General features: G+C 48.4%; 1 protein-coding gene across 6 annotated transcripts in view; it reads left to right on the forward strand.

The window, feature by feature from the left end:
• The first annotated feature begins 564 nt into the window (after positions 1–564).
• PHLDB1 (pleckstrin homology like domain family B member 1) overlaps positions 565–12,275 on the forward strand; it is a 52,970-nt gene continuing 41,259 nt past the window's right edge. For all 6 annotated transcript variants that reach the window (XM_067470830.1, XM_067470831.1, XM_067470832.1 and 3 more), the window contains exon 1: positions 565–733. The gene's annotated coding sequence lies outside the window, so the exon portion shown is untranslated. The remainder of the gene's footprint in view (positions 734–12,275) is intronic.

Here is a 12,275-nt window from a genome sequence, read left to right on the forward strand (position 1 = left end):
ACAACTCCCAAACTCAAGGTCAATGCCCACCAAGCCCTTCTGGTGTTTTCTGTTGCCCATGGGAGAACTGTGTGCCACGTTTGGTTCAATTCCATCATTGGTGGGGTTCAGAATGCTCTTTGATTATAGGTGAACTATAAATCCCAGCAACTACAACTCCCAAATGTCAAGGTCTATTTTACCCAAACTCCACCAGTGTTCACATTTGGGCATATTGAGTATGTGTGCCAAGTTTGGTCCAGATCCATCATTGTTTGAGTAGGCGAACTACAACTCCCAAACTCAAGGTCAATGCCCACCAAGCCCTTCTGGTGTTTTCTGTTGCCCATGGGAGAACTGTGTGCCAAGTTTGGTTCAATTCCATCATTGGTTGGGTTCAGAATGCTCTTGGATTGTAGGTGAACTATAAATCCCAGCAACTACAACTCCCAAATGTCAAGGTCTATTTTCCCCAAACTCCACCAGTGTTCACATTTGGGCGTTTTGGGTATTTGTGCCAAATTGGAGCAGGAGAACACCTGTGTCTCCTTCTGAGCTCTCCTCCCTTCTCTCCTTCCAGGTAGGACAGTGCTGGGCTCGGCGGCAGCAAGCGACATTGTGTTGCAAGGCTCCGGTGTTGCCCCCCAGCACTGCTTCATCGAGAACGTGCACGGGACCCTCACCCTCCACCCCTGTGGCAGCCCCTGCGCCATCGACGGCCTGGCAGTCTCTCGCCCCACACGCCTCTCCCAAGGTAAGAAGGACCTAAGGAGGGATGGGCAACAGCGCTTGGAGTCCCCTTTGGGGGAGATCAAGCGGGGTATAAATAAATAATTAATTATAAATATAGGGTTGTTGTAGTTTTTTTCAGGCTATATGGCCATGTTCTAGAGGCATTCTCTCCTGACGTTACACCTCCATCTATGGCAAGCATCCTCAGAGGTAATGAGGTCTGTTGGAACTAGGAAGGTGGGTTTATATATCTTTGGAATGACCTGGGTGGGACAAAGGACTCTTGTCTGCTGGAGCTAGGGGTGAATGTTTCAACTAACCTCCTTGATTAGCATATAATGCCTGACAGTGCCTGGAGCAAACTCTTGTTGAGAGGTGATTAGTTCGGCTGGGCAACCACGGAAAAATTTGTTTCTAAACTCGATTTGTTTTTTGGGTTTTTTTGCGTTTTGATATTTAAAAGAATTCCGAAATTTTTCTTTAAAAAAGTTCGATATTTACGAAATTTCGTAAAATTACGAAACAATACAAAACGAATACGAATCGATTCGTTAATGGCAGACGCGACCGCGCAATATGCTAAAAAACCTCCAAATGGGACAAGGGGAACTTTTGAAGCTTCCCTCTCCCTCTGTTGTTGACTGTTGGTGTGATATTTATAATTTTATTTTCACTGATTAAACAAACAACAGCTATAAAACTTGCCCCAGACATGCGGAAATAATAACGAAACAATTTCGAAACAATTTCGAAACAATTTCAAAACAAATACGAAGCAATTACGAAACGAATTGAAAAATTCGTTTCGTTTTTTAGATGCTCCTGAATGGTTCGTTATTGCTTCGTAACCAAAAAAAAATAACGAATTTTTAACAAATTACGAAATTATGAAACGAAACCGCCCAGCCCTAGTGATTAGATGTCCTTGTTTTAGATATCCAAGGACATCTAATCACCTAGAATCATAGAATCAAAGAGTCGGAAGAGACCTCCTGGGCCATCCAGTCCAACCCCCTGCCAAGAAGCAGGAATATTGCATTCAAATCACCCCTGACAGATAGCCATCTGTCAACAAAATGGCCATGTACTAAGGGACATGGGGCCATCTGACAGATGGCCATTGTCACCTCTCAACAAAAGATTGCACCAGGCACTACCAGGCCATCAAATGTTAATCAAGGTGGTCAGTTGAAACATTCACACCTAGCGCCAGCAGACAAGAGTTCTTTGTCCCACCCTGGCCATTCCACAGATATATAAACGCTTTTTCCTAGTTCCAACAGACCTCACTACCTCTGAGGATGCTTGCCATAGATGCAGGCGAAACGTCAGGAGAGAATGCCTCTAGACCATAGCCATACAGACCGAAAAAACCTACAACAACCCAGTGATTCCAGCCATGTAAGCCTTCGACAATACATTATAAATATACATATAATAACAACAACTCGAAGAAGGAGCAGGGGGCTTAAGCGGCTGAGGGGGGAAAGAAAGGGGCCTGAGGCTGTTAGGAATGGTGGGAGTTGGAGTCCAAAACACCTGGAGGGAAAGGCTCATGTTTGCCCATACCTGCTCCTAACCAACCTGCATCAATGCCTGCACCAACGCTTCCTCTTAATGTCCCCCTGCCACCCACCCACGAGGGTCTCAGAAATGCCAGACCAGCCTCCCACGGCTCTTTTGAGACTCTCCTTTGACTCTCAGTCTCCTTTTCCTGCGAGGCTCAGATTTTCCAGCGCCTCCTGCCCATGTTTCCAGCCTGATTCACACATTTCCATCCCATCCCTCGAACCCTGGCAAAGGAGAAGAAGGGGGAAAGAGTGAGGAAAGGAATGCTGTGTGCAGGGCGCTTCCAAAAGCCAACTGGGGCGCAAAGGGGAAAAGAGCTGGGCCGAGGGGAAGGGAGAGCAGAGGCAGATGTGCTCAGAGGGATTACCCTCCATTGACCCCCCCCCCCATACACACACACACACATATACACACACACACATATACACACACACACACACACACACGTTGTGAGTGACCTCACAGGGGGCGGGATGGAGGAGAGCAGCTGCCCATCAGGGAGGGAGGGAAGGAAGGAGGGAGGGGGGTCTGCCTCACTTCCGCTTCCTGGGACAAAGCCCCACCAGTGGCATATATAGGACTGTGGGGGTCTTTCTGTCCCCTTCCTCTTGGCAAGGACATCTTTTTCCCCAAAGGAAATGGGGCAGGTTTTGAAAATGTTTTGGGAAAACTGTCATTTGCTGGTTTTGTTTTGGATCTGTAGTTGTAGTTTTATTCAGATTTATTTATTTGTCGTGTCAGGGGCAACCAGTCAATTGTATTACATTTCTAACAGACCAAAACAAACAGACAAAACACAAAAATTGCAAGTATGGTAGTTGATTAGATGTCCTTTGAGCAGTATCTGGCCAGTCAGAGTGCCTCTGATGTTGCTGTGAGAAGGTCCCCCATTGTGCATGTGGCGGGGCTCAGGGAGCATTGCAGCAGGTGGTCAGTGGTTTGCTCTTCTCCGCACTCGCATGTCGTGGATTCCACTTTGTGGCCCCATTTCTTGAGGTTGGCTCTGCATCTTGTGGTGCCAGAGTGCAGTCTGTTCAGCGCCTTCCAAGTCGCCCAGTCCTCTGTGTGCCCAGGGGGGGTCTCTCGTTTGGTATCAGCCATTGGTTGAGGTTCTGGGCTTGAGCCTGCCACTTTTGGACTCTTGCTTGCTGGGGTGTTCCAGCGAGTGTCTCTGTAGATCTTAGAAAACTATGTCTAGATTTAAGTCGTTGGCGTGCTGGCTGATATCCAAACAGGGGATGAGCTGGAGATGTCTCTGCCTTGGTCCTTTCACTATTGGCTGCTACTCCCTGGCGGATGTCTGGTGGTGCAATACCGGCTAAGGAGTGTAGTTTCTCCAGTGGTGTAGGGCGCAGACACCCCGTGATAATGCGGCATGTCTCATTCAGAGCCACATCCACTGTTTGAGCGTGGTGAGATGTGTTCCACACTGGGCATGCATACTCAGCAGCAGAGTAGCACAGCACAAGGACAGATGTCTTCACTGTGTCTGGTTGTGATCCCCAGGTTGTGCCAGTCAGCCTTTGTATGATATTGTTTCTAGCACGCACTTTTTGCTTGATGTTCAGGCAGTGCTTCTTGTAGGTCAGGGCACGGTCCAAAGTGACTCCCAGGTATTTGGGTGCGCTGCAATGCTCCAGTGGGATTCCTTCCCAGGTAATAATCCTCAGAGCTCAGGATGCTTGTCTGTTCTTGAGATGAGACACTTCACCCACACACTGTGGGGAGGATCTCCATCATGCTCTCCAGACAACAACCCTGCAAGGAAGACTGTATGGCAGGAGAGCCATGTGCCTGGCTATGGGCATGCCTCTCTCTTTGGGACCCCTCCTCAGGCTCTTATCCTGAGGAGGGGGCCCAAGAGAGTCAAAGGAGGAAGGGAAGGGAGGGGTAGAAAAGGAAAGGGAGGGGAAAGGAGGGAAGGAAAGGCATAAAGGAAGAGAAGGGGGGGGGATAGGAAGGCAGGAAGGAAGGGAAGGGGAGAAAAGAAGGGGGAAAGGAAAGGAAGGGACGTGAGGGAAGGAAAGAAAGGAAGGAATGGGAAAGAAAGCAAAGGGAATACAAAGGAAGGAAGGAGGGAAGGAAAGGAATGAAGGGGAAGAAAAGGAAAAGAAAGGAAGAGAGAGAGAGAAGGAAAGGAAAGGAAAAGGAAGGCAAGGAAGGAGAGGATGGGGAGGGGAGGTAAAGAAGGAGAGGGAGAAAGGAAAAGAGAGGAAGTGGAGAGAGGCAAGGAAAGGAAGGAAGGAAAGGAAAGGATGAGAAAGAAAAGACAAGGGAATAGAACAGAAAGAGGGAAGGAAAGGAAGGAAGGAAGGTAGGAAGGGGGAAGAGAAGGAAAAGAAAGGAAGAGAGAGAAGGAAAGGAAAAGTAAGGAAAGGAAGGGGAGGATGGGGAATGGAGGAAAAGAAGGAGAGGGAGAAAGGAAAAGAGAGGAAGTGGAGAGAGGCAAGGAAAGGAAGGAAGGAAAGGAAAGGATGAGAAAGAAAAGACAAGGGAATAGAACAGAAGGAGGGAAGGAAAGGAAGGAAGGAAGGTAGGAAGGGGGAAGAGAAGGAAAAGAAAGGAAGAGAGAGAAGGAAAGGAAAAGTAAGGAAAGGAAGGGGAGGATGGGGAATGGAGGAAAAGAAGGAGAGGGAGAAAGGAAAAGAGAGGAAGTGGAGAGAGGCAAGGAAAGGAAGGAAGGAAAGGAAAGGATGAGAAAGAAAAGACAAGGGAATAGAACAGAAGGAGGGAAGGAAAGGAAGGAAGGTAGGTAGGAAGGGGGAAGAGAAGGAAAAGAAAGGAAGAGAGAGAAGGAAAGGAAAAGTAAGGAAAGGAAGGGGAGGATGGGGAATGGAGGAAAAGAAGGAGAGGGAGAAAGGAAAAGGAAAAGAAAGGAAAGGAAGTGGGGAAAGGAAAGGAAAGGAAGGAAGGAAGGAAGGGGGAAGAGAATGAAAAGAAAGGAAGATAGAGAAGGAAAGGAAAAGTAAGGAAAGGAAGGGGAGAGAAGGGAAGGAAAGATAGGATGGGGAGAGGAGGAAAAGAAAGAGAGGGAGAGAAAGAAGGGAAAGGGAAGAAAGGAAAGGAAAGAAGGAAGGAAGGGAAAGGATGGTAAGGAAAGCCAGGGGAATAGAAAGGAAGGATGAGAGGGAAGAAAATAAAGGAAGGGGGGATGGAAAAGAAAGGAAGAGGGAGGGAAGCAAAGGAAGGAAGGAAAGCTAAAATAATAGAAAGGAAGGAGAAGGGAAGAAAGGGTTGAAGGAAAGGAAGTGGAAGGGGAGAGAAGGAAAAGAAAGGAAAGGAAGAGAAGGATGGGGAGTGAAGCAAAGTGAAAGGAAGAAGGGAGGGAAGTAAAAGAAAGAGGGAGAGAAGGGAAGGAAAAGAAAGGAAAGGAGGGAAAGGGAGGGAGGGGAAAGAAGGGAGGAAGAGGATGAGAAGGAAAGGGAATAGAAAGGAAAGAGGGAGGGAAGAAAGGAAAGGAGGGAGGGAAGGAAAAGAAAGGAAGGAAGGGGAAGAGAAGGAAGGAAGGAAGGAAAGAAAGAGAAAAGATGGGAAGGAAAGCCAAGGGAATAGAAAGGAAAGGAAGGAAGAAAGAGAAAGTAAGGGAGAGGGAAATAGGGGAGAAAAGAAAGGAGGAGAGAAGGAGAAAGGGGTCTTCCTCTCTCCCTCTTTCCCTCCCTCCTTTTTCTTTCTTCTCCAGGGCGGGGGGATTCCGAGGGGCGGGGCCTGCCTTGACCACGCCCCCAAAGGCGAGAGGGGGGGGGGAGAAAGGAAAGAGAGAGATAGAGAGAGAAAGAGAAGGAGGGAGACCCCGCCCGCAGCGCGGAAGGAGGAGGAGGCGGCGGTGAGGGAGTGAGTAAGAGTGAGTGAGTGGGGTCTGCCAGGAAGGGGGGGGTGTCTCCCGGGTCCCCCCCCCTCCCGCCCCCCCAAGAGGCTGCTGTCCGTCTTGTCGGCGCCTGGGGGGCTATTTTTAGGCAGAAGCAACGTGGCTTCGGGAGGGCGGGGCCCTGGCCTCAGAGAAAGGACCTTTCCTATTGGGGTGGGGGGTGGGGGGGGGAGTGGGGGGGTCTCAATTTCCTTTCCTTTTTATTTTGTGTGTATGTATGTGTGTGTGTGTATATATATATGGGCAAGTACAATTGTGATACATTTAGTATACAGTAGACATATTGTTTCCTTTAATACCCACCCACTATCCATTCCACTCTTGTCTATGTTTCTATTCCTAACCCCCCCCCCCCCCTTAGAGATCTTAAGGAGCCACTTCCTTTTCTATCAGGCATGGGCAAACTTGGTGTTTTGGACTCCCAACTCCCACACTTCCTCACAGCTTGGAATGGTGGGAGTTGGAGTCCAAAACAGCTGGAGGTCCCAAGTTTGCCCATGCCAGCAATATCCCAGTGTTCCAGTGCCCCTATATAGATCAGTGTTTCTCAACCTGGGGGTCGGGACCCCTGGGGGGGTCGCGAGGGGGTGTCAGAGGGGTCACCAAAGACAATTAGAAAACACAGTATTTTCTGTTGGTCATGGGGGTTCTGTGTGGGAAGTTTGGCCCAATTCTATCATTGGTGGAGTTCAGAATGCTCTTTGATTATAGGTGAACTATAAATCCCAGCAACTACAACTCCCAAATGTCAAGGCTTATCCTCCCCAAACCGCACCAGTGTCCACAGTTAGGCATATTGAGTATTCATGCCAAGTTTGGTCCAGATACATCAGTACTCTCTGGATGTAGGTAAACTACAACTCCAAAACCCAAGGTCAATGCCCACCAAACCCTTCTAGTATTTTCTGTTGGTCATGGGAACTCTGTGACCCAAGTTTGGTTCACTTCCATCATTGGTGGAGTTCAGAATGCTCTTTGATATTGTAGGTGGACTATAAATCCCAGCAACTACAACTCCCAAATGACAAAATCAATCCTCCCCTCAACCCCACCAGTATCCCCTCAGCCCCACCAGTATCCCCTCAACCCCACCAGTATCCCCTCAACCCCACCAGTATCCCCTCAGCCCCACCAGTATCCACTCAACCCCACCAGTATCCCCTCAGCCCCACCAATTTGGGCATATTGAGTATGAATGAAAATACATCCTGCATATCGGATATTTACAAGATAATTCATAACAGGAGCAAAACTACAGTTGTGAAGTAGCAATGAAAATAATGTTATGGTTGGGGTCATCACAACATAAGGAACTGTATTAAGGGGTCACGGCATGAGGAAGGTTGAGAACCACTGATTTAGAGGCACTGGAACACTGGGATATAGCTGGTGTGGAAAATGGGATGGGAAAGATGCTCCTCCTCACATCACATGGAGGGGAGGTCCTCCCTTCACCTGTTGCAGAAGGAAAAAACCCACAAGGGCTCCTTTGGCACATGAAGGAAAGGAAGGGATGGGACCGGGAGCGCAGCCTCCTCCCTTGCAAGGTGCCACCTTTCTCTGTACGTGCGTCAACACCTGAGTGTTGAGCGTAGGGTGTGAGAGTCCAACTGTCAGCAGGGAAAGTCAACCTAGCAAGGCCTGCCGGGAGCCCGTTTTATGGTGCTGCCTTCCATCAGAGGCACCACAGGCACAGGTCATATAATACAGTAAGATCTAGGGCAGTGGTTCTCAACCTTGCTAATGCTGTGACCCCTTAATGCAGTTCCAGGAAATGCGAAAGACTGCTCAAACTTCCGTACAGTGGCCCTTATTTCTCATGCCAGTAAGGTAATGCTCAAGATCCTGCAAGGAAGACTCCAGCAATACATGGAGCGAGAGTTGCCAGATGTTCAAGCTGGGTTCAGAAAAGGCAGAGGAACGAGAGACCAGATTGCCAATATCCGCTGGAGAATGGAGAAAGGCAGGGAGTTTCAGAAAAACATCTATTTATGCTTCATTGACTATTCTAAAGCCTTTGACTGTGTGGATCATCATAAATGGTGGCAAGTTCTGGGTGGGATGGGCATCCCAAGCCCCCTTCCCTCTCTCCTGAGGAATCTGTACAAGGACCAAGTAGCAACAGTCAGAACTGACCACGGAACAGGAGACGGGTTCAAGATTGGGAAAGGCGTCCGGCAAGGCTGCATCCTCTCACCCAACCTTTTTAACTTGTATGCAGAACACATCATGCGAGGATGTGCGGGGCTGGAGGAATGCAAAGCTGGGGTGAAAATGGCTGGAAGAAACCTTAACAACCTCAGATATGCAGATGACACCACTCTGATGGCCGAAAGCGAGGAGGAGCTGAGGAGCCTTCTAATCAAGGTGAAAGAAGAAAGCGCAAAAGCCGGATTGCAGCTAAACGTCAAAAAAACCAAGATTATGGCAACAAGAATGATTGACAACTGGAAAATAGAGGGAGAAACCGTGGAGGCCGTGACAGACTCTGTATTTCTAGGTGCAAAGATTACTGCAGATGCAGACTGTGGCCAGGAAATCAGAAGACGCTTCCTTCTTGGGAGGAGAGCAATGTCCACTCTCGATAAAATAGTAAAGAGTAGAGACATCAGACTGGCAACCAAGATCCATTGCCTAGTCCAAGCCATGGTCTTCCCTGTAGTCACCTACGGAGGTGAGAGCTGGACCTCAGGGAAGGCTGAGCGAAGGAGGATCGATGCTTTTGAGCTGTGGTGTTGGAGGAAAGTGCTGAGAGTGCCTTGGACCACCAGAAGATCCAACCAGTCCATCCTCCAGGAAAGAAAGCCCGACTGCTCACTGGAGGGAAGGAGACTAGAGACAAAGCTGAAGTCCTTTGGCCACATCATGAGGAGACAGCAAAGCCTAGAGAAGACAATGATGCTGGGGAAAGTGGAAGGCAAAAGGAAGAGGGGCCGACCAAGGGCAAGATGGATGGATGGCATCCTTGAAGTGACTGGACTGACCTTGAGGGAGCTGGGGGTGGTGACGGCCGACAGGGAGCTCTGGCGTGGGCTGGTCCATGAGGTCACGAAGAGTCGGAGACGACTGAACGAATGAACAACAACAACATGTTGTGGTGACCCCCAACCATAATATTGTTTTCGTTGCTACTTGATACCTGTCATTTTACTACTGTCATAAATCATAATGTAAATATCCAATATGCAGGATGTATTTTCATTCACTGGACTAAATTGAGCACAGATACCCAATATGCCCAAATGTGAATGCTAGTGGGGTTGGGGGGGGCGGGGAGAGAGAGGATTGATTTTGTAATTTGGGAGTTGTAGTTGCTGGGATTTATAGTTCACCTATAATCAAAGAGCATTCTGAACTCCACCAGCAATTGATTTAAACCGAACTTGGCACACAGAACTCCCATGACCAACAGAAAACACTGGGCATTGACCTTGAGTTTGGGACTTGTAGTTCACCTATATCCAGAGGAGTGGTGTGGATTCATGCAATGATGGATCTGGACCAAACTTGGCACAAATACTCAAAATGCCCAAATGTGAACACTGGTGGAGTCTGGGGGAAAACAGACCTTGACATTTGGGAGTTGTAGTTGTTGGGATTTATAGTTCATCTACAATCAAAGAGCATTCTGAACTCGACCAGCAATAGAATTGGGTCAAACTTCCCACATGGAACCCCCATGACCATCAGAAAATACTGTGTTTTCTGATGGTCTTTGGCGACCCCTTTGACACCCTCTCACGACCCCCTAAGGGGTCCCGACCCCCAGGTTGAGAAACACTGATCTAGGGGCTTGAGCATATAGGCAAAAGGCACTCCAATAATCTATACAGAGCAGGCACCTGGAGGGCCCAAGTTTGCCTATGACTGATACAGAAGCATTGGAACATTGGGATATAGGCACAAGGCATTCCAATGGTGTATAGGGAGACTGGCACATAGGTAAAGGGCACTCCAATAAGACAGAGAGAGGTTGGCGCACAGGCTAAGGGCACTCCAATAATCTAAATAGAGGCACTGGAACACTGGGATCAAGCAGGTACGGGCAAACCCAGGACTGGGGGGCAGATGGGGCCCCTTGGGCTCTTCTCAGGCCCTCTGCTCTTTCACCATCTGACCCTTCCTTACTTCTCTCTTTTCTTCCTCCTTCCCTTCCTTCCTTACCACCCTCTTTATCCCTCCCTCCCTCCTTCCCTTCCACCTTTTCATCCTTCCTTCCCTCTTTCCTCTCTCCTTCCTTCCCTCCCTCCTTCTTTCTCCTTCCTTTCCTTTTGTCTTTCCTCCCTTCTCTTCCTTCCCTACCTTCTTTCCTTCCCTCCTTCTTTATCTCTCCCTCCATTCCCTTCCACCCTTTTGTCTTTCCTTCTTTCTCTCATTCCTTCCTTCTATCCTTTCTCTTCCTCCTTTTCTTCCTCCCTTCTCTTTTTCCTTCTTTCTTTCCTTACTTCAATTCTTCCCTTCCATCCTTTCATCCTTCCTTCCCTTTTGTCTTTCCTTCCTTCTATCTTCCCTTCCCCTCCAATAATATATAGAGAGGCATTGGGATATAGACACAGGGCATTCCAATATTGTATGGAGACATAGGCAGAGGGCACTCCAATAATCTATGGGGACAATGGCACGTAAGCAAAGGCTTCTGCAATAATATATATGGACATTGGCACATCGGTAAAGGGCACTCCAATAATCTAGGGGGACAATGGCACATAAGCAAAGCCTACCCCAACAATATATATAGATGTATTGTCGAAGGCTTTCATGGCTGGAATCACTAGGTTCTTGTGGGTTTTTTCGGGCTATAGAGCCATGTTCTAGAGGCATTTCTCCTGACGTTTCGCCTGCATCTATGGCAAGCATCCTCAGAGGTAGTGAGGTCTCTTGGAATTAGGACAATGGGTTTATATATCTGTGGAAGGACCAGGATGAGACAAAGGACTCTTGTCTGGTGGAGCTAGGTGGGAATGTTTCAGCTGACCACCTTCATTAGCATGTGAAGGCCAGGCTGTGAGATCTCAGAGGTAGTGAGGATACTTGCCATAGATGCAGGCGAAACGTCAGGAGAAATGCCTCTAGAACATGGCCCTATAGCCCGAAAAAACCCACAAGAACCTAATATATATAGACATTGACATATAGGCGAAGGGCACTACAATCATATATAGAGAGACATTGGGATATAGGTGCAGGTCATTCCAATAATAGGGAGGGACATTGGCATCTGTATTGGACCTGAATCTAGACAAATAGAGGAGAGCACAAAGCCTTGTTGTGTCTTCTCTTTGTTACTTCTGAAGTTGCTTTTGGGGCTGTGTTGCTTCTCTGTGTTCCTGCAACGAGGAGGAGGAGGAGGAGGAGGAGGAGGTCCCTGAAGGCCAAGCCAGGCCGGGTGCTTGGCCTTGAACACTTTGTCCTGGATGTTTTCCTCCATTTGCGAGATGCATTTGCAGCCTCGGGGCAAAAGCAGACAAACTGGCGGAGAAGGAAAAAGGGTGCTTTTGAGCCTCGCTGCCCCTCCTTCTGGGCTGCCGTATCAGGTGCTTTGGTTGTGCTTTTCCATCGTGGCTGAAGGGGGTTGGACTGGATGCCCTCTGGGGTGCCTTCCCACTCGAGGATCCTATGATTCTTCTAAAAAGAATAATACTATTTTGACACCCAAAGAGGCTCACAATAAAAACCCAGATGCAATATAATTCCAAAGGGGATTGTACCCCGAACAAGCCCTCCATGGGTTGTAGGTTTTTCCGGGTTATATGGCCATGTTCTAGAGGCATTCTCTCCTGACGTTTCACCTGCATCTATGGCAAGCATCCTCAGAGGTAGTGAGGTCTGTTGGAATTAGGACAATGGGTTTATATATCTGTGGAAAGGCCAGGGTGGGACAAAGGACTCTTGTCTGCTGGAGCTAGGTGGGAATGTTTCAACTGACCACCTTAATTAGCATTTGATGGCCTGGCAGTGCCTGGGGCAATCTTTTGTTGTATATGGCCATGTTCTAGAGGCATTCTCTCCTGATGTTTCGCCTGCATCTATGGCAAGCATCCTCAGAGGTAGTAAGGTCTGTTGGAACTAGGAAAGTGGGTTTATATATCTGTGGAATGGCCAGGGTGGGACAAAGGACTCTTGTCTGCTG

Source organism: Anolis sagrei, chromosome 7 (assembly GCF_037176765.1).
Source record: "Anolis sagrei isolate rAnoSag1 chromosome 7, rAnoSag1.mat, whole genome shotgun sequence".
NCBI lineage: Eukaryota > Metazoa > Chordata > Lepidosauria > Squamata > Dactyloidae > Anolis > Anolis sagrei.